Raw genomic sequence first — 23,355 nt, 5'->3', positions numbered from 1 at the left:
CACTTCAATATGCTAAAGTTTACTTTAAAGAACAAAGATCTCTAAAAGGAGTGCGGGGGGAGAGCCCAATCCTCCCAAGTGCTGAACATCCTCAGCTCCCGTCAACTTCAATGGGAGTTGCGGTTACTCAATTCCTTGATGACTCAGATCCTTAAACAACAGTTTTATCAATGTGAATTCTTAGCCCGGATGGAACGATATATTCGAATAAGCTCCACTATGGCCATAAAGCTTATAAAACAGTTTCAATTTAATAAAAGCAAGGCCAAACTATAATTATTTAATTGCATCAGCCAAGAATCAGGGCCCTACTGTGTAAACTATTACACATACCCACACAAAAGTGCCTTCCCAAAGAGCTTTCAGTCTAAGGAGCACCAATACATTATTGCATGTACAGAATCAGTTTGTCACATCTCAAGCTATTTCATCTATCTATTGATGATCATTTTTATTCAGATAACATCCAAAGGGCCCAATCATAATTGGGGCCCCACTCTGTTTAATACTCTACAAACACACACAAAAAGACAGTCCCCTCCCACAAAGAGCTTATATTCTAAATGCAATTGTAAAAAAATAAGTTATTAAAGCAAAGGTTTACACTAGTTTTGTTTGAATGTAGGAGAGATTCTACATAACTCCACATTCCTGCAAGAAAGGGAGAACTTGGAACCTTCAACACCAGAAGCACAAGCCCCACTTGAACAAAAAGAGTAACATCCAAGTAGTAGGCTAATTCAGAAATGTATCTCCATTCAGGAAAGCACTTTAACACTTGCTAAATCTCAGTGAAGTTAAGCATGTGCTTAACTTTAAGTGAAGCGCTTTCCTAAATCAGAACCATAGGCCTTGCTCTAGCATGGCACCTAAGCATGAGTAGCACCACTGAAATCAGTGTTCAGCTAGGTTGAAATAATAGCTGTTAGTAACATTACTAGAATAGATGTTCTGCACCCTTGCAAGTAATTATGCACCAGGACTACTCCCATGTTTAAAAAGTTAAGCACATACTTGGGTACTATGCTCGACTGTGATGTCAGGTCAGTGGGGCCAGGTACATGATAGTGTAACACAATGGCTTGATGTGTATCAACACATCATTCATGTAAGTATTTTCCACTATAGTAACAAACTGTGTCAGAGGAAACATTGGCAAGTACAGAACATTTATTGTGGTAAAGTTAATAATGGCTACTAATCTATCCATTCATTACAGCCTCTGGGTAACTGTACTGGGTATTCTTCATAACTGAGATGTCTAATTATTTTTCATGCTTAAAAAAACCCTACTGCCATATACTGCCTCTTTTGGCTTTAGGAACACAAGGGCATGGAAAGAAATTATATAATAAATTTCCATCCCAGATTAAAGAGATTTTAGCCCAACTCCCCATTTTGCCCTTTGGATTTTTTTGTAATGCATTCTGAATTGAATTTGCACTTTCTAAAACATCAAGATTTAAAAAGAAAGAAAATAGTAAATTGACATGTTTGATAAAGAGTAAAAAAGATTAAAATCAATATTAAAGCTGTACGATTCTTTAATGAGGAGTAATCAGTTGTTGTTTTTTAAGATGACATTCTCTTAGTGTGGCCTAGAGGCTAGAGGACTTGACAGACTCAGGAGACTTGAATTCTATTCCCAGACCTGCCACCAGCCTGCTGGATGATGTTGGACAAGTCACTTCTGCTGTCTATGCTTCGGTCTCCCCATTTGTAAAACTGGGCTAATGGAACAGACCCTCTTTTGTAAAGCACTTTGAGATTTACTGATGAAAAGGGTTATATTAGAGGTAGGCCTTAACTATTATTTCTAGGCAACATATTGTTAAGGGATCCCCTCCACACACACGTTACAGTTGCATGACTCAGATTTTATTCAGTTTCTCCCCCACCCCCAAAGCAGGAAAGAATTTTTTCATAACAAAAGCAAATTCCAACCACCTTTATCCCCCCCTTCCCCACTCTATGGGCTTAGTCTTTTGGGGAACGGGAGGGGCAGTAATGTAAGTATTTCATTGTAGTGGGTTTCAAGCACAAAGCGACACATCTACATTACAAACCAAAATATATAAATACACCAAAAGCTGATGTGCAAACCCCAAAAGTATTCAAAATGAAGCTATATCCCAAAAGAAAGACCCAGCCGCCTTTAGCTACATCTGGTCCCCATCATATATTATCAAGAAAGGTGAAGTGATATCTCTCAAGGTGACAAGAGATGTCTGAGATCATCACATAATCATTCAACCACTAGAGCTGCAACAAAAACGTTATTGGAATCACACAGCAGCTCTGCAAAGAGGTCACATGCACCAGAGTGCAGAGACATGAATTCCCCAGGCCATTAACACCCTTTGGCCCATACAGACTAGCAGCTGTAGGCTGCTGCTGCTCCTCATATAGTGGTTATGTTTTTGAAAGGGATGAATAGATTGTATTGCAAAACCAATGAAGTTAGTGTAATACACCTCTACCCCGATAGAACGCTGTCCTGGGGAGCCAAAAAATCTTACCGGGTGATCGGTGAAACCATGTTTCATCGAACTTGCTTTGATCCGCCAGAGTGCGTGGCCCCGCCCCCGCAGCACTGCTTTACCGCGTTATATCCCAATTTGTGTTATATCGGGTCGCGTTATATCGGGGTAGAGGTGTAGTTAAGTATGCAATTATGTCTGAGGCAGATAGTCAGTCCTTCCTTCTGTGTTCATTAACTGGCACTATGAGACTGGCACATGAGAAGTTATTCACAAACACAATGATATTGCTTCTGTGTATTCAATTCTAACCTGGGAATCTCCAGTTTTTGCGAAAGGGACTTATTGCTCTTTTTGCATGCTAGTTGGGGGTGTTCTTCCTGCTCCTTTGGCTTAAAATCAAATTATAAATTCATTAATAAGAAATTAATAAAAGAAATAGTAAAACTGGTAATAGAACTCATAAGTATTAGAATTAGCTCTGAATTGATGTGAAGATACAGCAAATAGAAGTATTTCTGATCCACCATGCATTATGGAGTTACACTGACATGAAATTAGAGTAATGCAATTGTGAATCATATCCAGCAATAGAAACAATAGTGCACTCTTACTCAAGAGATCTACTCCCTCTGCGTCAGGAAGCTAAATCTATGTACATCTACTCACACTTCTGTTACTAGGTTTACACCTTTAACTCCAGTTTACATAGGGAACACAGTTATAAGAGAGCGATCTGGATTCTATTCTTGGCTAGGCATTATCAGTTGGATTGTTGACCATGTTCTGGTTGTACAATCTTTACTACTGGCAATGGTGCACAAGATAGAGAGAGTGCAGTTTTGATTTTTCAGGCCCCAGGCTGAATACGTGAAGCTGGTCATTAGAAAATGCATTCATACTTACAAACAAATGTGAAATGGAATGGGAAAAAAAGGTGCCATTTTCCAGTTGTGTGCCTAAAATTAGTTACCCAGATATCAGTTTTAGGCATTTATATATTATTAAGTGTAGGTACTGAAGTCAGCATTTAGGGACCTACAAGAGAGATTAGTCACCTAATTTTAGTCACCTAATTTAGTCTGTGTTACCAAGAAAAATATGCAATCTCAAAAGGCCATTTTTAAAGTCACTCTTCAGAATATGATTGTATTGTAAGTCAACTGCATTATGGGAAAAGGAAATTTTTTTTTTTTGCTTAGAAAGATTCCATCTAATTACAGCATGTTCTCAATACCTTTGGAAATACTTGTGTGATGGGAAAAAGGGTGGCCGGGGGAAATCACAAATACATAATCTACTTTCAGTCCTGACCCTGAAGTGACAAGTTATTAATCTATTCTTCATCTTTAACTTGTTCTACATCTATAAGTACAACCTTACCTGACTTTTATTAGTGTCAGGGCTAGATTTCTTTTTTTTTTTTTTAACACAGTGATTATACTTGTAATTTACAGTAAATAAGACCGTGAACCAGCAGAAAGTTCCCATTCTTTCCAAAGTGCATACTTTCACCTTGTTCCAGCCAGCCCTATCTCCTTCAATGAGATTTTAAAATATGACTCATCAGTCATTGCTCAGTTACATGTAGTACTTAGTGCTGGGAAATACTCCAAGTGTTAGGCTTTGTCTTTACTGACACAAATGTGGGATTTTTGTTTGTTTGTTTGTTTTAATGTGAGATGGGATCACTGTGAAATCCTAAGTGGAGACAAGGCATTTGTAGTTTTTCCCATGAGATAGGTAGAAGAGCTCAGCACTATACTCCTTGCCCAATACAGACCTTGAGTAGTTTACCTCATTATAAAACTACAGTCCCTTGTCTCCACTGTGTTTTTATGGAAATGACTATTGTGTATTATTTATCCTATGGCAAAAGCATATCTTTTGGCAGAGAAGTTATGGCCTTACTGTCTATAAAGTTTAAAGAATCATTTTAAGCCTGTGGTCCATTTCTGCTTTTACACCTGTTTAAGAGTAACAGCCGTGTTAGTCTGTATCCGCAAAAAGAAGAACAGGAGTACTTGTGGCACCTTAGAGACTAACAAATTTATTAGAGCATAAGCTTTCGTGGACTACAGCCCACTTCTTCGGATGCATATGCATCCGAAGAAGTGGGCTGTAGTCCACGAAAGCTTATGCTCTAATAAATTTGTTAGTCTCTAAGGTGCCACAAGTACTCCTGTTCTTCTTTTTACACCTGTTTAGTTTTTATCTGTCGTCTTTGCAGTTTGATTCAGAAGGAAAAAAGGGAGAATTCAAAGATGATACATATAGTATTACCCCTGGGGGGATTCTGCGCCACTGCACATATGCAGAATTTATGTCCCCTGCAGATTTCTTTGCTTTCCCACAGAAAAATGACTTTCTGATGGAGAAGCAAAGGGAAGCCACAATAGCAGTCATGCAACCCTCCCCAGTTTCAGATGCCCAGGGCAGCTGGCAGAGAGGTAAATCACCGTGGGGCAGGAGGTGGGACTGGGGAAGACCTGGCTGGTGGCTCCGACCCTGCGCTGGGCTCAGCTGCTAGTCCCATCTGGGCTGGGGAGGACGGGACTTCCCCTTCCCCTGCATGGCATCCAGGGCTGGGTCAGACCTACCTCCAGATTTTTCTCCTGCCTGCAGGAATCTCTGCAAACTCTCCTCCCCCATTGCTCCTCAGCTGCAGGGGGAGGGATTCCTGTACAGGGAGCTGCTCCCCTGTGCATCCAGATCCCCTCATACCCAGACTCTCCCGCCAACCCTCAACCCCCCTGATGAGCCCCACTCCCCCTGCACCTGGACCACCCCAATGAGCCACGCGCACCCGGATCCCCACCCCACCGAGCCCCAACCATCTACACCTGGATCCCCACCCCACTTAGCCCCACTCCACCAGTATCTGAACCCCCCACTGAGCCTCCACCCCTGTGCTGAGCTCCAACCACCTTCACCTGGATCCCCCTGCAGAGTCCCATTACCATTGCACCCAGAACCCCTGTTTTGCACAACAGTGAAAACTTAATCAAAAACAAAAAATGCTTCCAAAAAAAAAAAAAAAAAAAAAACCACTGATATTGTCAAAGTTATAAAAACAAAAATAAAATTCTGCCAAGTCTACAGATGCCCTGCAGCTGTGGACTAGGTCACTACATTTATAAATGTCACTAAGCTTCCCAAAATTTCCTAAAGGAAAGCCCATTACTTATGTTAAAGTGGCCAAGGTTTCCATTTGCAGGCATCACTATAACCTAAATGATGCAAGAGCTATGACAGTTGTACCAAAGCATTTATGAAGCTGGAACAAACAAAGTGTCAAGGATTTTATTACGGAGTTAACTGGGAATTCAGATTATGATTGCAAGGAAATTAATTATTTAAACTTGAGCCAACCTTTAGATGTTTGTATTTGAACTCTAAAATCTATGGAATAATTCCTCAATTTGCAATTATTTCCAATATGACCTTTAAGGAAGGAAACAGCACACCTCATTCCCTTGTGCATAATTTATTCACCTTGTTCCCCCTTGGTGCATTTTTGCTTCTGTTTTATGAACAACATATAAAAAGAACTATGTTAAAATGTGTTAAAAATGCAAATTCAAGCACTTAAAATTTAGGAAATAAAAGATTTACAGTTGCCTGTGCAACCTAAATTCTGCCCCATTGGGCATCCTAGCTGAGCACTTAATGAGGAAGGGGTCCTGTTGAAAAAGTGGTATATGAACTTGTAATTAAAGACTGTATTGTAATCTATACACTCAAGATTGCATGGGTCAGTCTGTCATTTCTCAACTTTGTTAGTGTTTGACTACAAAACTTTCTTTTAACAGTTTTTTTCCCCAGGTCATTTCCTGGACATTTTTAAAGGAATAAAAGGTTTTTGTTTTTGTTTTTTAAACAACCTTATGTACAACTGTAAAAATCTAGAAGTTGAGGATGAACTATGCATTTGCTGGGAAAGAATCAGACAAAAGATACATGCATGCATATATGCACTATGCATAGAAATAGTCAACACATTTTTAACTTACTCATTACAAATTTTTTCAGAAAATGATTTCAGAGGATTTTGTTTGTTTGTTTAATTGTGGGAAAGTGCCCATATTAAAAAATATGCCCCTTCCTCCCTAGGAAAGTAGGAGTGAGAAAAGTATAAACCAATAAGAGAAAGGAAGTAATACTTTCATTTTTAAAAAAGGGTCACTTTTGTTTTAAATACTAGCACTTTTAAGTGAAGGTATTACTCTCTAAGGAAGGGTTACTCTAACATAACACTTTTCACACTTCTTACGGTTTTCCAAATGGCCAAGGTTAAAAGACAATCAGAAAAGGTGAAAAGAGGGACACTTGGTTTGTCTTGATTTTGCCAGTAGGAAAACAATAGCAAAGTATGGAAACAAGTTTTTCAGCACGCTTATTATTTTTCCAATTTTCCCACAGGAAAATGTGGAATGGGGATTTCTTCCATGAGAATTCCTGCAGGGAAAAAAAATCACTATATATCAGCAGATTCCTCTTATTTCAAATGCATACAGTTGGAATGTTAACTTAATATAACAACAATGAAGCATTTGCTATCTCATCCCTTCAGTCTTAATATTAGATCATCAACTGATGTAAAACAGCAAAGCTCCATTGACTTCAATGGAGCTCCACTGAGGACGTAGTAATTCCTAAATAACTACACTGTAAAAATGTTGAGATTTTGTCCCCCACAAATGCTATACCTGCCTCAGCTATAGTATCATTCTTCTCATTAATGATGTCCTCACAGAACAATGAGGGAAAACTTAAAGTCTATGAAATTCAGTGAGGTGTGCTGAATTAGTCAACAATTCTAGCAAGTTTTTGTATATGTTACATACACTTCTAGTTTGTCAAATTTCTCCAATTGTAGGACAGATAAATAAAACTTAAATATGCTCAAAAGTGAAAATGCATAGTGTTCAAAAAGTCCAGTGAGAAGACATCCACCAAAAGTTACTTTTCCCTAGGGTACCCACTCAGAATTCATTGCCACGCACATATCTCTTCTTAGAAAATCAGAAAAGTTCTCTTCTGGATTCACTTTAAATATTCTGAGAACTAAAATATTGCCACTTTGAAATGATATTGCTGACACTAGCGGGTAGAGACAGAAAGTCCAGCATTCCAACCTGAAACATATTCGGTTGCACTGCAACAAGGAGGTCAAAGAACTCTTTATGAATTGGGGCAGTGGACGTGCTTTAGACAGAGAATGTCAGTTAGTACAGCACCATCAGTACAACTAAACCCATTCTTCCCATATGGGTTTTCCTTTGAAATACATAGCCTGTGCCTACAACACTGCATTGTAAGACAAGGACATCTTGAAGATGTAAAACCCATCTTTTTTAAAGAATTATTGCTCCTCTGATTGGGGGAAGTAGCTTTTGAACTTAAGTGATATGTTGTTTTTTAAAACCTTATGGAGGACAGTCAAAATGAAGGTTTACAGATATAATACAGAAATTGGCAACCACACGTAACAATGCTATTTATTTGCTAATGGCAACCCTTGCAGAGAAAATACCAGCCTTCTATCTCTAAAGCGGAGATGAATGTAGAATGAACAACTAAAAAGAATGCCAAATCCTCAGAGGGCAGAAGCAGCCTATTCCCAAAATTATCAAGTATATGCCAAGATGGCACAGCCACTGTAAAATGGACATTGAGATAAATTGTGACCAGATGCTTAACACAATTAATATTAACAACAAGGGGAAAGGACCACAAGCCAAAATAGGGACAGAACACATTAATGAAGACTTAGATAAGTTAGATGAATTCAACAGGGCCTGATAAAATTTATCCCAGGATACTTCAGTATCTAACTGAAGCAATCTCTGAACTGTTAGTGATTATCTTTGCGAACTCATGAAGGATGGGTGTGGTCCCAGAGGATTGGAGAAGGATAGACATAGTACCTATACTTAAAAAGGGGAACACAGAGGACCCAGGGAATTATGGCCCAGTCAGCCTAACTTCAATATCTGTCAAGATACAGAAACTAATTATTTAAAAAAAAATCAATTTATAAGAACGTATAGGGTAATAGGTAAGGCCCTACTTGAATTGTGGGATGATTGTCAAATAATTGCGGCTGAGTTGCGGACAAGACATGGGATATCATGGAAAAATAATAATTGACCTTTATTAATTGTGATAATTTGGAAGAGCCAGAGAAGACCTATTGGTTTAACAAAAAAAATGCTGGAATAATATAAACACTCAAGTATTAGGTTATGCCTGGTAATTATTTTTTGATAACCAGACATTTTGCTGACAGCCCGAGCCCCAGCTTCTATCAGCTCGGATAAATGGAGTTCTACTGTACTAATGGAGAAAAAAGTATGGGTTGCAAAGCTCAAAATGTATCCAAAATTGTGGACTGTGCCAAGTAAACTAATTAAAATCAAAATTGTGGTAGAAGCCTAATATTGCGGGATCTGCAATATCGCAAATTAAGTAGGGCCTTAGTAATAGGGTTCTAAGGAATAGCTAACTCAGATTTATTAAAAACAAATCATACCAAAGCAACCTAATTTCCTTTTTTGACAGAGTTACTGGCCTAGTGGATGGAGGGGTGAGGTGGGGGGAGCTGTAGATATGATATATCTTGGTTTTTGTAAGGTTTTTGACATATTTTCACATGACAGTCTCACAAAAAAGCAACAACTAGGGACAGTGCTGGTGCTAGCCCATTGGGGACCCTAAGCAGGAATATTTTGGGGGCCCCTGCACACACCGCATACTAATGATTAATGGGCGGGGTGGGGGTGCACTTGAGCTGCTCAGGGTCCAAAACAATTATTTAGTCTGCTTATGCTTAGCACCGTCCCTTACTAGAGAAAAGTATTCCAGATGAAATTACTATAGGGTGGGTGCAAAACTGGGGGACAGTCCACACTCAAAGAGTAGTTATCAATGGTTTTCTATCAAATTGGGAGGGTGTATCTGGTAGGTTTCCTCGGGGGTCTTTCCTGTGTCTGGCACTATTCAATATTTTCATTAATGATCTGGAATGGAGAGTATGCTTTTAGAATTTGTGGATGACATCAAATTGGGAAGGGGGTTAACTAGCATTATGGAGAACAGACAGGGCTAGAATTCAAAACAAACTTGAGTAATCGGAGAACTGATCTGAAATCACCAAGATGAAATTCAATATAGACCAGGGATAGGCAACCTATGGCACGCGTGCCAAAGGCGGCACGCAAGCTGATTTTCAGTGGCACTCACACTGCCCGGATCCTGGCCACTGGTCCGGGGGGCTCTGCATTTCAATTTAGTTTTAAATGAAGCTTCTTAAACATTTTAAAAACCTTATTTACTTTACATACAACAATAGTTTAGTTATATATTATAGACTTATAGAAAGAGACCTTCTAAAAACGTTAAAATGTATTACTGGCACGCAAACCTTAAATTAGAGTGAATAAATGAAGACTCGGCATGCCACTTCTGAAAGGTTGCTGACTCCTGATATAGACAAATGAAAAGTACTTCACATCAGAAGGGGGAAAAAAGTCAAATGCACAGCTACAAAATGGGGAACAACTGGCTAGGCAGTAGAACTGCTAAAAGGGATCTGGGGGTAAGAGTGGATCATCAATTGAATGAGTCAACAAGGTGATGTAGTTGCAAAAAAAGCAAATATTCTGGGGTGTATTACTAGGAGTGTCGTATGAAAGATATAGGAGGTAATTGTGCAGCTCTACTCAGCACTAATGAGGTCTCACCTGGAATACTGGGTGCCACATTTTGTCCACCTCTTTCCTAATCAGGACACAGTCCAAAGGAGAGCAACAAAAATTAGACATCCTGATTTATGAGGAAAGGTTTAAAAAAACGGGGCATGTTTATTCTAGAGAAAAGAAAATTGAGGGAAAACCTGGTAACAGTCTTCAAATGTGTTAAGTGCTGTTATAAAGAGGATGGGGATCAATTGTTCTCCATGTCCACTGAAGAAATAATGGGTTTAATCTGCAGCAAGGGAGATTTAAATTAGATATTAGGAAAAAAAATTAACCATAAGGACAGTTAAACTCTGGAATAAGCTTCCAAGAGCAGTTGTAGTTTTTAGGAACAGGTTAGACAAACACCTGCCAGGGATAATGTAGGTCTATTTGGTCCTCTCTCAGTGTAGAGGGATGGACAAGATGACCACTCAAGGTCCCTCATGCCTATATTTCTATAATTCTATAAATCTAATCCTGAAAAATTAAACCCTGCATGGGAAAGGTACTCACAGGGCCTAATTCTGCCTGCACTTAAGATAGTGCAACTCTTAATGAGGTCAGTTGATGTAGTAACCCCACAGTCTAGGACTTACATTGTGCCCAAATACCCATTCTGTGGAAAACCATAAGTATTCAGGATTGCCTCGGGGACACATTTAATTGAGCATTACACTTTCACTCAAAGGAGGAGGGGTGGTGGTGGTGGTGCACAATCAAGCTCTGGGTCTGAGAAGTGCTGAACAGGAGGAATTGACCATCTATTCCCTATAGATAAAGAAAACTTGTCTTTCTATTGGAAACTCTGGCTGAGGTGAGAGGAAAGAACTTATAGGCAGTCCCCTTTCATTTAGTGAACTCATTTCTCCAATCCTCTTCTATCCCCATAAATCTTCCAAGAAAGATTCTACCATACAATTACAACTGTACTTGAACTGTGAGTGCTGACTATTTAGTGATCCAGAAAATATGTCATTGTCACTGGCTGCGGTTCTGCTCACCATTATCTATCTGTAGCTACACACAAAAATATTTTTGCCGACTACAGCTTCGATAAATATTTCCTCAGATTTTATTCCCGAACAATGAATACTCAGTAAAATGAGCTCCTATAATTAACTTTTCAGCAAAGCTGAGGCATGTGGTTAAATGAAGCTGGGATATCAGCAAATGATATATTTCATGACCTATAAGATAGGAGTATATCTCATCCAAAATAAGGGCTATCCTTCACAATTGCAGAGCCCAGGAAATTCACAGAAACTGAGTGATCAGACACAGATGCTCAGATCAGACTGATCAGGCCTATTAATTAGCATAATTTAAATGTCATGTCCAAAGCTAAAGTTTCTCCTTTCCACACAGTGCTTCTCCTCTCTCTCCTTCTTAATGCCACATTTCAATCCCCATCTCAAAATCTGTCATCTCCGACTCTTTCCCCCATATCCATGCTCTATTTAAATCCTGTTAATTCTTCCTTTATATCACTACTTGAATCCATAATTCCTCTACATCACACTATCCATGCCCACTTTCAAACCCTGGTCCCCTCATCCCTGATCATCTTTCACCTGCACTGCTATAACCTCCTTCTTTTGGGCCTCCCTTTAGCTTATTTGTCTCCTCTGGTGCATCCAACCCTGCTAACAAGAACATCTTTCTCTCCAATCATTCCAAACATGTCAACCCCCGTCAAATCCATTCTCTGGCTTGGTCTTCTTCTACATCAAGTTAAAGCACTTCATTTTGTGTGTGTGTTTGTTGTGAATGTGTACAACTATAGCACTGCATAAATAAGTAATAATAAAATACCAGGTATTCAACAGCAATGGAGAAGCCATAAAGCAAACTTAGCTCTAAGATGGTCTAATGGATAAGGCACTGGGCTAGGGCCTCTCAAGATCTGGGTTCAGCCCATGGCTCAAACAGCCTCAGACTTCTTATGAGACCTTGGGCAACCCATGTAACCTATGACCCTTTGCCTCAGTTCCCCATTTTATAAGAGGCATAATATTTCCCTACTTCACAGGGGTGTTGAGAATAAATCCATTAGAATGTGAGCACTTCACATTCATTACAGAGATGAGGGTCATACGAGTACCTAGAGTCAGAGAAAACTGGAGGGGGTGGGGGGAAGAGATACAATTAAAAACACAAGACTAGAAATAATTTGTGCAAGAAATCACTCCTGAAGATGTTCAGTTGTGACACATTGGGAAGATGTGAGAAAAGTTCAGCATTAACACTGAGTGTTGGGATTAGAACTGAGTGCGCAGTAAAGTCTCTTAGCACACCACATGAAGGAATGAGAAACATCTGGCACTGTGCAAAGGCAACACAGGCAGCCTTTTATAAGTTTTCAAATATTGTCTTTTCTCCTTCTATATTGTCATTTTAAAATTCTGAAACCTACTTTAGGTGTAAAGTGAATTTAGCAACACCAAACGCATGCCTAACCCTGCAAACACCTCCGCACCTGAATCACTTACTCATTCAAATATTCTCACTGACTTCAAAGTTACTCATGTGCATAGGTGTTTGTAGGATCCAACCCTTTGACAGCATTGTTCATCTCTTTTCCCCCGCCCCATCCATAAATTAAAGATTTGATGCACGTATTCCATTTGGTGGGCCCCCAATACAAACCATGTTCAGTCACAAGGGTTATGATAACTAGAAAAGCACCAAGGCTGGGATTTCAAAGGGGTCTACGGTAATTAAATACTCAAACCTTCATGAAATCTGGCTAGCTATCTCCTTTAGACTCTTTGGAAAATACCAGCCTCAGGGTTCTGGTATGTAGTTGTGCATATAGTCAGGACAGTTTTGCTTAGATTGTCTTTTTCAACTTTAAAAAAATCCACAAAGCATTTTCAGCGCTTTAAATGATCCCATTTATTTGATGTAATTTACATTTTTCTCTCCCCCGTTTCCCCATCCTCTTTAAAAATTACTTTGGATATTTTCTTGGAAGGAAGCTTATGGATCACAATGATACTCCATAACTAAAAGTAATAAATAAAATGGCATAAGATCATCTGCACCTGGCTGCCTATAACCTACCTAAAGTCAAACTAGGCCCTTGTTTGTATTTCTACAGTACAATAACTCATCAAAACTAGAAGCCACCTCATTGGAAAAGAAGCAATAGAGCTATTAGGGAAGTGGAATTTACATCCTGTGGGAATTGGAATTTACAACATTTGTTTTCATTCCAAAACAGGACGAAAAGAAAATAAATTTAAAAAATTGCATAACAAAAAGTTCCAAAACATGTTGACATGGAAATGTCAAAATTAAAAATATTGACAGTTTCATTCATTCATTTGAAACAAAATGAATTTCGATTTTTTCCCTTAAGAAAGTGAGAAAGTTTAATCAAAATCAAAATGAAGCCTGGCCCTTGAAAAAAACCCTGAAACCTGCTCACAGACCTCCATGGGGCCACGGTCCCTCGGCTGAGAACCAGTGGCCTAAGTGATTCACCTTAACCACCACCCCCATTTTAAGAGTTTTCCTCCGGCCTTCCACTCCAAGAATTATTTCACTCATATTGAGCCAGTAGCAAAGTTAGGAATAGAACCCAGAAGTCATTTCCTTCCATTATCCAAGAATGAGATATAAATGTATCATTAAGGGTCTCTCTCTATCCACCATCCATGAGTTTTAAGTGACACTTTTATTGTTTTTTTTTACCAGAAAGCACATCTGTATGTAAAGTACAGATTTAAAATAATTTGGGACATTAAACTGTCATTACCTATATATATATTTAAATTACATCTTAGTATCTGAGCATGCAGCTGTTATATAAAGGCTTTTTTGCCCTTCAGGAATTCAAAAATGTTTTCAGGCTTATAAATCCTTCTCCCAAAATCACAATAACCCACTATTCTATTCAGTTTTAGATTATATTGTACATTATCTTGATAAGGTCCCTTTTATTATTTTTTTTTTATTTAACGTTTATTATTACCTCAGCTCAAGTGTCACCCTTAGGAACACTATTCTACACAAAGTTATTCCTTTTTTTTTTTTGGTTGTTGTTACTGCTCATTTACTTTATGGTTAATCCAATCATAGAATGTCAGGGTTGGAAGGGATCTCAGGAGATCACCTAGTTTAACCCCCTGTTCAAAGCAGGACCAATCCCCAAACAGATTTTTGCCCCAGTTCCCTAAATGGCCCCCTCAAGGATTGAACTCACAACCCTGGGTTTAGCAGACCAATGCTCAAACCACTGAACTATCCCTCCCTCCAATGTGGCATGGTGTTTTAACATGATGAGCTCTCTCTGTAAAATGTTTGACCCTAAAAATAAAACTGTGCTACTCTGAAAATGCAAAAATAAAAGACTTAAACAGTAAGACAGGGTGTGCTGCATCCTGTTGTGAGTGAGGCACGAAGGTAAGTCAAGGAAATACTTCATTATTTCAGTAATACGCACTATCTAAAATGTGTCATTATTTGTGACAGTAAGTTGAAGGGTCTTGACTCTGATTATGAAAGAAGAAAACAGGTTTGTCATAACTATAAAGGGAAGGGTAACAGCTGTCCTGTGTACAGTACTATAAAATCCCTCCTGGCCAGAGACTCCAAAATCCTTTTCCCTGTAAAGGGTTAAGAAGCTCAGGTAACCTGGCTGGCATCTGACCTAAAGGACCAATAAGGGGACAAGATACTTTCAAATCTTGGGGGGGGGGGGGGCTTTTGTGTGTGTTCTTTGTTTTGGGAGTGTGTTCGTTCTCGGGACTGAGAGGGACCAGACATCAATCCAGGTTCTCCACATCTTTCTAAGCAAGTCTCTCCTATTTCAAACTTGTAAGTAAATAACCAGGCAAGGCGTGTTAGTTTTCCTTTGTTTTTCTCAACTTGTAAATGTACCTTTTACTAGAGTGTTTATCTTTGTTTGCTGTACTTTGAACCTAAGACTAGAGGGGAGTCCTCTGAGCTCTTTAAGTTTGATTACCCTGTAAGGTTAATTTCCATACTGATTTTACAGAGATGATTTTTACCTTTTTCTTTAATTAAAAACCTTCTTTTTAAGAACCTGATTGATTTTTCCTTGTTTTTAAGATCCAAGGGGTTTGGATCTTGATTCACCAGGAGTTGGTGGGAGGAAGGAGGGGGGATGGTTAATTTCTCCTTGTTTTAGATCCCAAGGGGATTAGATCTGTGTTCACCAGGAGTTGGTGGGAGGAAGGAGGGGGGATGGTTAATTTCTCCTTGTTTTAGATCCCAAGGGGATTAGATCTGTGTTCACCAGGAGTTGGTGGGAGGAAGGAGGGGGGATGGTTAATTTCTCCTTGTTTTAAGATCCAAGGGGTTTGGATCTGTATTCACCAGGAGTTGGTGAAGGGAAGGAGGGGGAAAGGTTAATTTCTCCTTGTTTTAGATCCAAGGGGATTGGATCTGTGTTCACCAGGAGTTGGTGGGAGGAAGGAGGGGGGATGGTTAATTTCTCCTTGTTTTAAGATCCAAGGGGTTTGGATCTGTATTCACCAGGGAATTGGTGAAAGGTTTTCTCAGGGCTTCCCAGGGTGGGAATCTAGAATTGGGAAATGGTGGCAGCGGAACCAGAGCTAAGCTGGTAGTTAAGCTTAGAAGTTTTCATGCCGCCCCTACATTTGTACCCTAAAGTTCAAAGTGGGGATCCAGCCTTGACACCTTCACATCCCTGTGAGGTCAGAGAATACATTGGTATTTGACTCCTCATGTCACTGGCCAAAAAATTTACACCTAGAGGTCACTATATCATCTTTGATAGTCGGTTGGAAAGGAAAGGACTATTATTCAGTAAATCAAAAATACCCCACATTACTACTATTATTTTTAAGTGTCAACAATGTGCTCAGTGCTTTACAAGACAAAAAATACAGACAGTCTCTGCCCCAAAGTGCTTACAAGATAAAACCAAAGCAGATAGGATGTACTAGGAAGGTCAGACAGATCAGTAACTGGAATCTTTTTCTTCCTTTTGTCATAAAGTATGATTAGATTTTTGGGGGTGGTTGTCCAAATACTGAGGCAAAAATTTCAAAAAGTGATTTTTGGGAGTCTCCGTTTTTTGGACATTCAACTTGAAACAACTTAAAGAGGCCTGATTTTCAGAAAGGGTATTCAGCACTTCCTGAAAAATCAAGCCTTTGTGGGGTATTTCTAGGTTGGCTCCCACAATCATTAGTCACTTTGGAAAATCTTGGACTGTGCCTTTTGGAGAGATTTGAGCTTCTGTAATATTCCAATTCCTGCAAAACTTTTTCTTTTTGAAGTCCATAACCCTTTTTTGTATATTTCTAGATAGTCATTTTAACCTGATTGTCCAATTTTCCATTTCGGTTTGAAGCACAATGGATTCCAGTCTCCAAAGTACAGCAGTTATAATGATAGCCTTTACTCATTTTAGGTTAGGCTTTCTCTGCTACCATTCTGAGATAAGCTCTCCGTTCTTATTGAGAAATCTTAATCAGTAGGACTACAAATCCCCTGGCTGAGATTTTTAAATCAGAAGCCAGTTTGCATAGCAGGGCTGTTAATAATGGCTAAAAAGTATCAGATACACGTGTCTGGCAATGGGGGACATTTGATTTTCTCTCCTAGGAACAGCACAGTGGGCTTGGTTCTGCTCTGAGTTACGTGGCTGTAACTCCACTGAAGTCAGTGGAGCTACTCCTGATTACAGTGTTGTAAGTGAGAAAAAAATCAGACGATGTATGAGACAGCAGAGATCAGAGTTAAATGTTGCTGCACTAGCATTGCATTCATGCATACCCCTTCTGTCGACACACTGCATGGGTGTAAAACATTAGTTCAGTCAATGCAGACTACTCTGGTGAGCTGCAAAGGGCATAAAGCTGCACCGGTGCAGGTCACTTTTTACAGTAGTGCCGTGCGTCTACAGTAGGAATTTGCTTTGGTGCAGTTACCACAGCATGGCTACAGTGGCAGCTAGTGCCATAGTACAGACCACCTAATATATGACAACATCAGCTGTACTCATTCAAAACTCTTCTCCCAGTATGCTTTTGTGCTATCTCCTTAAGGACCCAATCCTGCGAACCTTTGCTCATGTGAATAGTTCCTTTAATATCTGTTCGCGTGTGTGAGGACTATTCATGTGACCAAGGGTTTGCAGGATTAGATCTTTATATTGCTAGTACACTTGGGCAAAGACTCATTTTTTTGCCTTACAGCACTGAAATACTAGCAGGAATAAATGCTACCCTGGTCCTCACATGATTTACCACCACTCATTGCTACAAAGACGCCTTCATGGAGTCAGGGGCTTACACTGGCACTGTCAAGAAACTAACAGAAAACGTTACATGAAACCTGCTAAAGAGAGCTGAAAAATGACCTCCCTCATTCCATGTGTTCTGCTGTTATGCCAGTGAGAACAGTGACTTATCTCCAAAATTCATCCCCATTCTTTATTTCCTTTGTTAATCTTCTGGCAGGAAATATGAGGGGGCAGGCAGAAAAAACCCCGCTAGAGAACAATTCCCCAGGAAAAGCAGAAGGAGGATAGGGGAAAATGAGTAGAACTGAGCAAGGTATTTGCACCAAAACAGGAACTATACAAAAAGCTCTCCTGTATTCTAGTTTCTCCTCTAACTCAAAACTCAGGACAACGTTAAGAGTGATATTTGCTTAGAGATATGAATTTTTCATGTAAACCTAGGCCCACCTCCAAACAACACAGTGGGCTAATCAATGGCTTGGAAGAAGATTCATCTAGATATGCTGGTTTGCATCCTGGGCAGCCGGAAATGACCAAGTTATTTTTTTAATGAAATTTGTTCTACTATTTGATGTTCAAAACAAACTTCAGGGTCAAGGAGATGTGAGTTCACACTAATTATTTTTTCTTTGCTTTTAAATGTTTATCAAAATCCATGCAGAATGAAACCCCAAAATTTCATGCAGCTCTAGAAATGAGCAGAATCAGTGAAAAGGAAATATTCAAGCCCTCGAAGTGGAGCTGGGCTTCCTTTCTCCTTCCTTCCTAACCTTGGGCCTCATAGGTACACATACTACATTGGAGATGACGTGAAGCTGGCTTATCCAAGAAGCATTACTCCAGGATGCAACTTTTGGGGGGAGAATAACTTCTCTCCTGCTCCAGCCAGTACCAGGTTTACAATGGCACCAGTGGAACCAGGCCCACACTTGAAAGGGGCCCATAGTAAGTATTCGGAGGCCCACAAAGGTTTAATCCAGCTCTGGCCACAGCCAAGCAGTGTGCTGCAAGGTGTGCTGGGAGTTGTAGTTTGCACTCCTCAGCCTTCCAGGAGAGCTTAACGAGAACAATTTGTACCAGAGCCTGGTGAATGACATGAGTTTCAGAGGAAGGCTATAAAAGTCACCAATCCCAAATAACGAAAGTGGCAAACAAGAAATAATAGTATATCCAGGGCTAGACATCATAAAATGTGTCAAACGGTAGAAGTACAGGTGCATGATAGTGAATACTTTTCTGGTGTTGGTGTTCAGTGAGTTCTATAACAGAAGCGCTGTTCACTTTGTAAAGTACTGAATGCTTATTGCTTGGGGTTTGAATCTGCTCACAGATTGGCTGATGAGCCTCACTGGTGATCCTGTATAAACATATTGGGTCCGACTGTTACTGATGCTCAGGTTGATAAATACCTTATTCCTCAAGAGGTCTCATTGGTTTCAGTGGGACTATTTATGGAGTAAGGCTCTATTTAGCATAAGAGATGAGCCCTTAGTGAAGTTCAAGATAAAAACATTGGTATGTGCTCTGATACCCAAGATCAGAATGGGACATTTTCTTTGTTAACAAAGTTGATATCATGGTCTTGTCAAAAGAGACATTAAAAACCTCTCCTATGTATTTCTTCTGTGAATCTAATTTTAACCTAGAGATAACTTTTAGAAGATCAGGTAATTATTTTTATACAGCTCCACAAATGTGATAGCTTATGCACCTCACTTTCACAGCAGGAAGAGATGTTTAGTTTAAGATAATCCAAACCTGTTAATAAAAAATAACTGTTCAAGAGGATGTTAGGGCGTCTTTCAAGGAAAAGAAGAAAAGGAGATAATTTAATCTCTTAATAGCCCCAAATTACTGGTTAAAAACTGTGTGATTATCAAATTGCAACACTTTATCAACCAGAATGAAAGATTCAGAGACGTGGCAGAAGATCAGAATATCTTTATCATAAGACATGTTAATGCATGTCCCTTGATAATTCCCTACTGACCACTCAAAATGGACCACCAACATTTTTTTCATTAAAATTGCATAGTGCCATATACTGGCTTTGGATACACAGCCCCATATATGACACCCAGAAGCTAATGGAAGCTCCAAATTCAAGTGTTTCAAGTCAAAGGATAGTCTATACTTTTTAGCCAATTTAATGGTCTAATACTGTATATCTTTTTAAATAAAAACAAAAATATTTGCATGCTTTATTTTCTCGTTTCTGGCCTGCTCCTCATCATTCCCAATTTAAAATAGTATTGATTCATTTAATAGCCTTTCTTCGGGGAGTGGGGGTTTGCAACTGTTTCCTGTAGGCAGAAATATGCTTTATTCATAGAAATTTAAGCAAACATGAGTTGTGGATAGAAAATCACTTAGGCACTTTGGAAAACTTTACCCATCATCTTCACAGTAATTCTTCTTGCCCCAGTGAAGACATGTATCCTTATGGAGCAAAAATTTAAGCACATGTTGAAATCTCATTGAGTCAAATGGGACTTAAAGACATGCTTAAAGTTGAGTGCTTATCTGTTTTGCTGAAACAGGACTTCAAATATCAACTGACAATTACTTTCCTACCTCATCTCTCCTTCTTCATTCTCCTGAACACAAGCCTTCTAACAACAGGATGGCAGAGGAGGTTTTAACATCACAATCCAACTTAAATATTTCCTGGGAAGCAGGGCACTAGCCCCTTCTGGCTGCATGGCACAGGAACACCACACACCTTTTCAGCTCCCATAACAAGTGTCTAGCCACACACGAAGAACCTCCACATCTGAACTTTCCCAACGTTGTCTAGTATTTACAGGTTCTACGAGGTGGAACAGCAGCAGTAAGAGTCAAGCTCTGACTTCAGTGTTTACATTAAACAGTGGAATCATCAGCCTCCACTGTAAGAGAAATGCTGCACCTTTTTTCCATTTAGAATCACCACCCACATCTCCTTGTGGCACTTCACTCAAGGCGGAGGATGAGTCACCTTTTCCTCTTTCTATTAGAGAACTGCAATATGTTAAATTGTACAGTCTTGGGATTCAGTTTATTAAGTAAATGCAGAGGAGCTGGATACTCACTCTCCCATCCTGGGAGCCAAGGGAGGCTGCTGATTCTGTTTTTCAAACAGGCCTATTTTACCTTTTAGGATATTGCTCACAGCAGCCTTCAAGTCAGGAGGGAGAGATTCTCCAGCTCAACATTGAGTTTAAAAATGTGAATCAAGAGCTACCCTTGCACAGCCTCCTATTCATCTTTTTAAATGCATAATAAAAGGTTTTAAAAACCTCTTCTCACCATGAGTAGAATAGCTAGATTCTCTGGCAGGAAGCTGGGGAATTAATGTCACTGTCTAAAGAAAACTAATGGAACCTGAAAATAGTATATCAAGGGAGGACATTGTGTGGTGCAAAGACTCCAAGAAAAGAAACAGAATAGATGTTACTTCAGACCTTGTTGCTCAGATTTTCCCTTAAGGTGAGGAGGGAGGTTTGGGAGATACTGAGCTGTTTCTGCCATCAAAATTGTTTTTCATTATAAGGGGAAACAAAAACAAAAAACTAACCACAAATACCACCAGAATTAGATTTGGATTTTTTTAAAAAACACATTTAGCTTTTGGCATGAATAATTTTTCACTTCACTATGTAAAATTATAATTAAAGACAGGAACTCAGCAGCTTAGTTTTACAACTTACCCAACAATAAGGAATTTGAGATGTTTGAACAGAATAAGACAGACAGAGAGTAGCAAACAGCCTGCCTAAGAATAAAAAGGCCCAACAAACGTAAACTGTAATTCCACATGTAATTAAATGCATTTGAAATCAATTTGTTTTCTCTACGTGCATAAAAGACACGATTTTCAAAAACTCCAATTGTTGGTCTAACTCTGCCCCCATTGAAGTCAATGGTTAAGCTCCCATGGACTTTAAAGGGAATTGAATTAAGCCCATACAGTGCTTTTGAAAAATCTCACCTACACTCTTCATAAACATCCTGTGTATTTAATACAGTGCATGAAAATAATCATATACCTTAACAGGAATTAAGAAGGGCTCTATATACAGAGGGAAGATGAAACCATAGATGCATTTAAACACAATGAAGATTTCCTTCTACTTCAATGCCTTGAAAATACTATAATCATATAATCTGAGACAGAATTTTAAAGTTCAGTCAGTTAAAATGGAACATTTACCTTGTAAGATTCAGACTCCATTGATAAAAGCAGGAAAGAAAACAGCTCATTGCCAAGTCTCCCAGGTCTGTCTTACTTACTACAAAGAAAAACAGGGAGATCACATTAGAAATCTCACTCACAGTCAGTTTTTTTAAAGTGGTGATGCTTTTAGTGAAAGATAGCCAGGCTGGAAAATATACCTTCACAACATATTAGGCCCCTATGCAAAGAAGAAACAAACAAACAAAAAAATGAAGCAGTTTGCTAGACCTGTGAACATTCTTGCTGAGGTAAATGATCTAAGAGGCTAATGCACAAGCAAAGAAGCCGGGGGGGGGGGGGGGGGGAGCAGCTACAGCACTGGAGAAACCAGCAACACGAACCAGTAAGCAAGAATAATTTTCAATTTCTGATTGGAAAAATAGAAACACTTCAGTGACCTTAACTACAGCTGTTATAAGTTCTCTAGCTGTAATGATACACTGTATTTGTATAGCACTTTTCCTTCATCTGTCTCAAAGTGCTTTTCAAAAGACAGAAAAGTATTGTTTATCCCCCATTTTACAGATGGGGTAAATGAGGCCGGGAGATTTTAAGGGCCTGACCCACGCACCCATGCCAAAGTAAAACTGGGGCCCTCCGATTGACATCAAAGGGAGAATGACCGAGTACACAGAGGTGATTTGCTCAAGGTCAAAGACTGAGTTAATGGCAGAGAGGAAAAGAGATGCTCATGGAGTCTAAAAGTGACTTTGTACTGGAGTGTTTTTTATTTCCCGAATGACTTTCGAGAGAATGAAGCAGTTATAGATTGTGCAATAACCCAGGTCCCTTCTAAATTGACATCTGGCTATTATTAATGTTCATCTGCCTGTAAGACTTATTTCTGTCTTGTCTCACACACAAAATATGAAAGTAACTCTCACCCAGTCCCTTTAACTCTACAGTTTTGACCAATATATGCCCTTTGTGGCTTTCAGCCTCTAATAGATATTCAGCAAATGAGCCCGGAGAACACAAGTCTTTTACACTGCTCAGCACTCGGAACAAGTTGTTCCAAGACCCTGAAGAGGTATCTGACATATGACACACTGTCTTTCTGTAAGGCAGGCAATAGAGAGAGAGGAAATCACAAGTACCCATTATAATATTCTTATACACACACACAAAGGTATGAATAAGTTTGCAAAAAATGACAATTAAATTAAATCAACGTTAGGAGGTAGCAGTTATAACATTTGCTTTAAAGCCTGGAAATTTGAAGTTGTTAGGAGTTCCATAATCAGTCATTATTCTGATTCCATATTCTCATTCACCTAATTCGTGGTGTAGTATGCAAGTCATTATGCAAGATACAAACATATGGGGTACCTTAATCAACATACATTGAACTTTGGAGCATGGATGCCATAGACTATGCTCATTCACTAATAGTGGAATGGCAGCTGTGAAGTTCTTTGGATGATTTTGTATATGGAGAGATAAGTGGTTTTGTTGAAAAAAGAGGTGGCTCTTCGGTAATGGTGATGGAGATCTCTCAAGAGCTCCACTTCTTAATATATTTACTAAATTTACAGTTTGGTTAAGGGTTTGAGGTCCATGTTAGAAAAGTGGATGAAGACATTTTGTTAATGAATTTATCATTTAATTCAGGCAGGGATTAGGAGGTATAATGTATCATATGGCCTATTATTTTGAGAGGACAACACTGACAGTTTC

At 39.2% G+C, this 23,355-nt stretch overlaps 1 protein-coding gene across 2 annotated transcripts in view; it reads right to left on the bottom strand.

Moving 5' to 3' along the window:
• Positions 1 to 23,355, bottom strand: part of LINGO2 (leucine rich repeat and Ig domain containing 2) — a 740,845-nt gene that overhangs the window by 432,116 nt on the left and 285,374 nt on the right. For both annotated transcript variants that reach the window (XM_054032379.1, XM_054032380.1), the window contains exon 3: positions 21,655 to 21,733. The gene's annotated coding sequence lies outside the window, so the exon portion shown is untranslated. The remainder of the gene's footprint in view (positions 1 to 21,654; positions 21,734 to 23,355) is intronic.

This window comes from Malaclemys terrapin, chromosome 6 (assembly GCF_027887155.1).
Source record: "Malaclemys terrapin pileata isolate rMalTer1 chromosome 6, rMalTer1.hap1, whole genome shotgun sequence".
NCBI lineage: Eukaryota > Metazoa > Chordata > Testudines > Emydidae > Malaclemys > Malaclemys terrapin.
The sequence above is the reverse complement of the archived record's forward strand: the minus strand, read 5'-3'. Positions and strand labels throughout refer to the sequence as shown.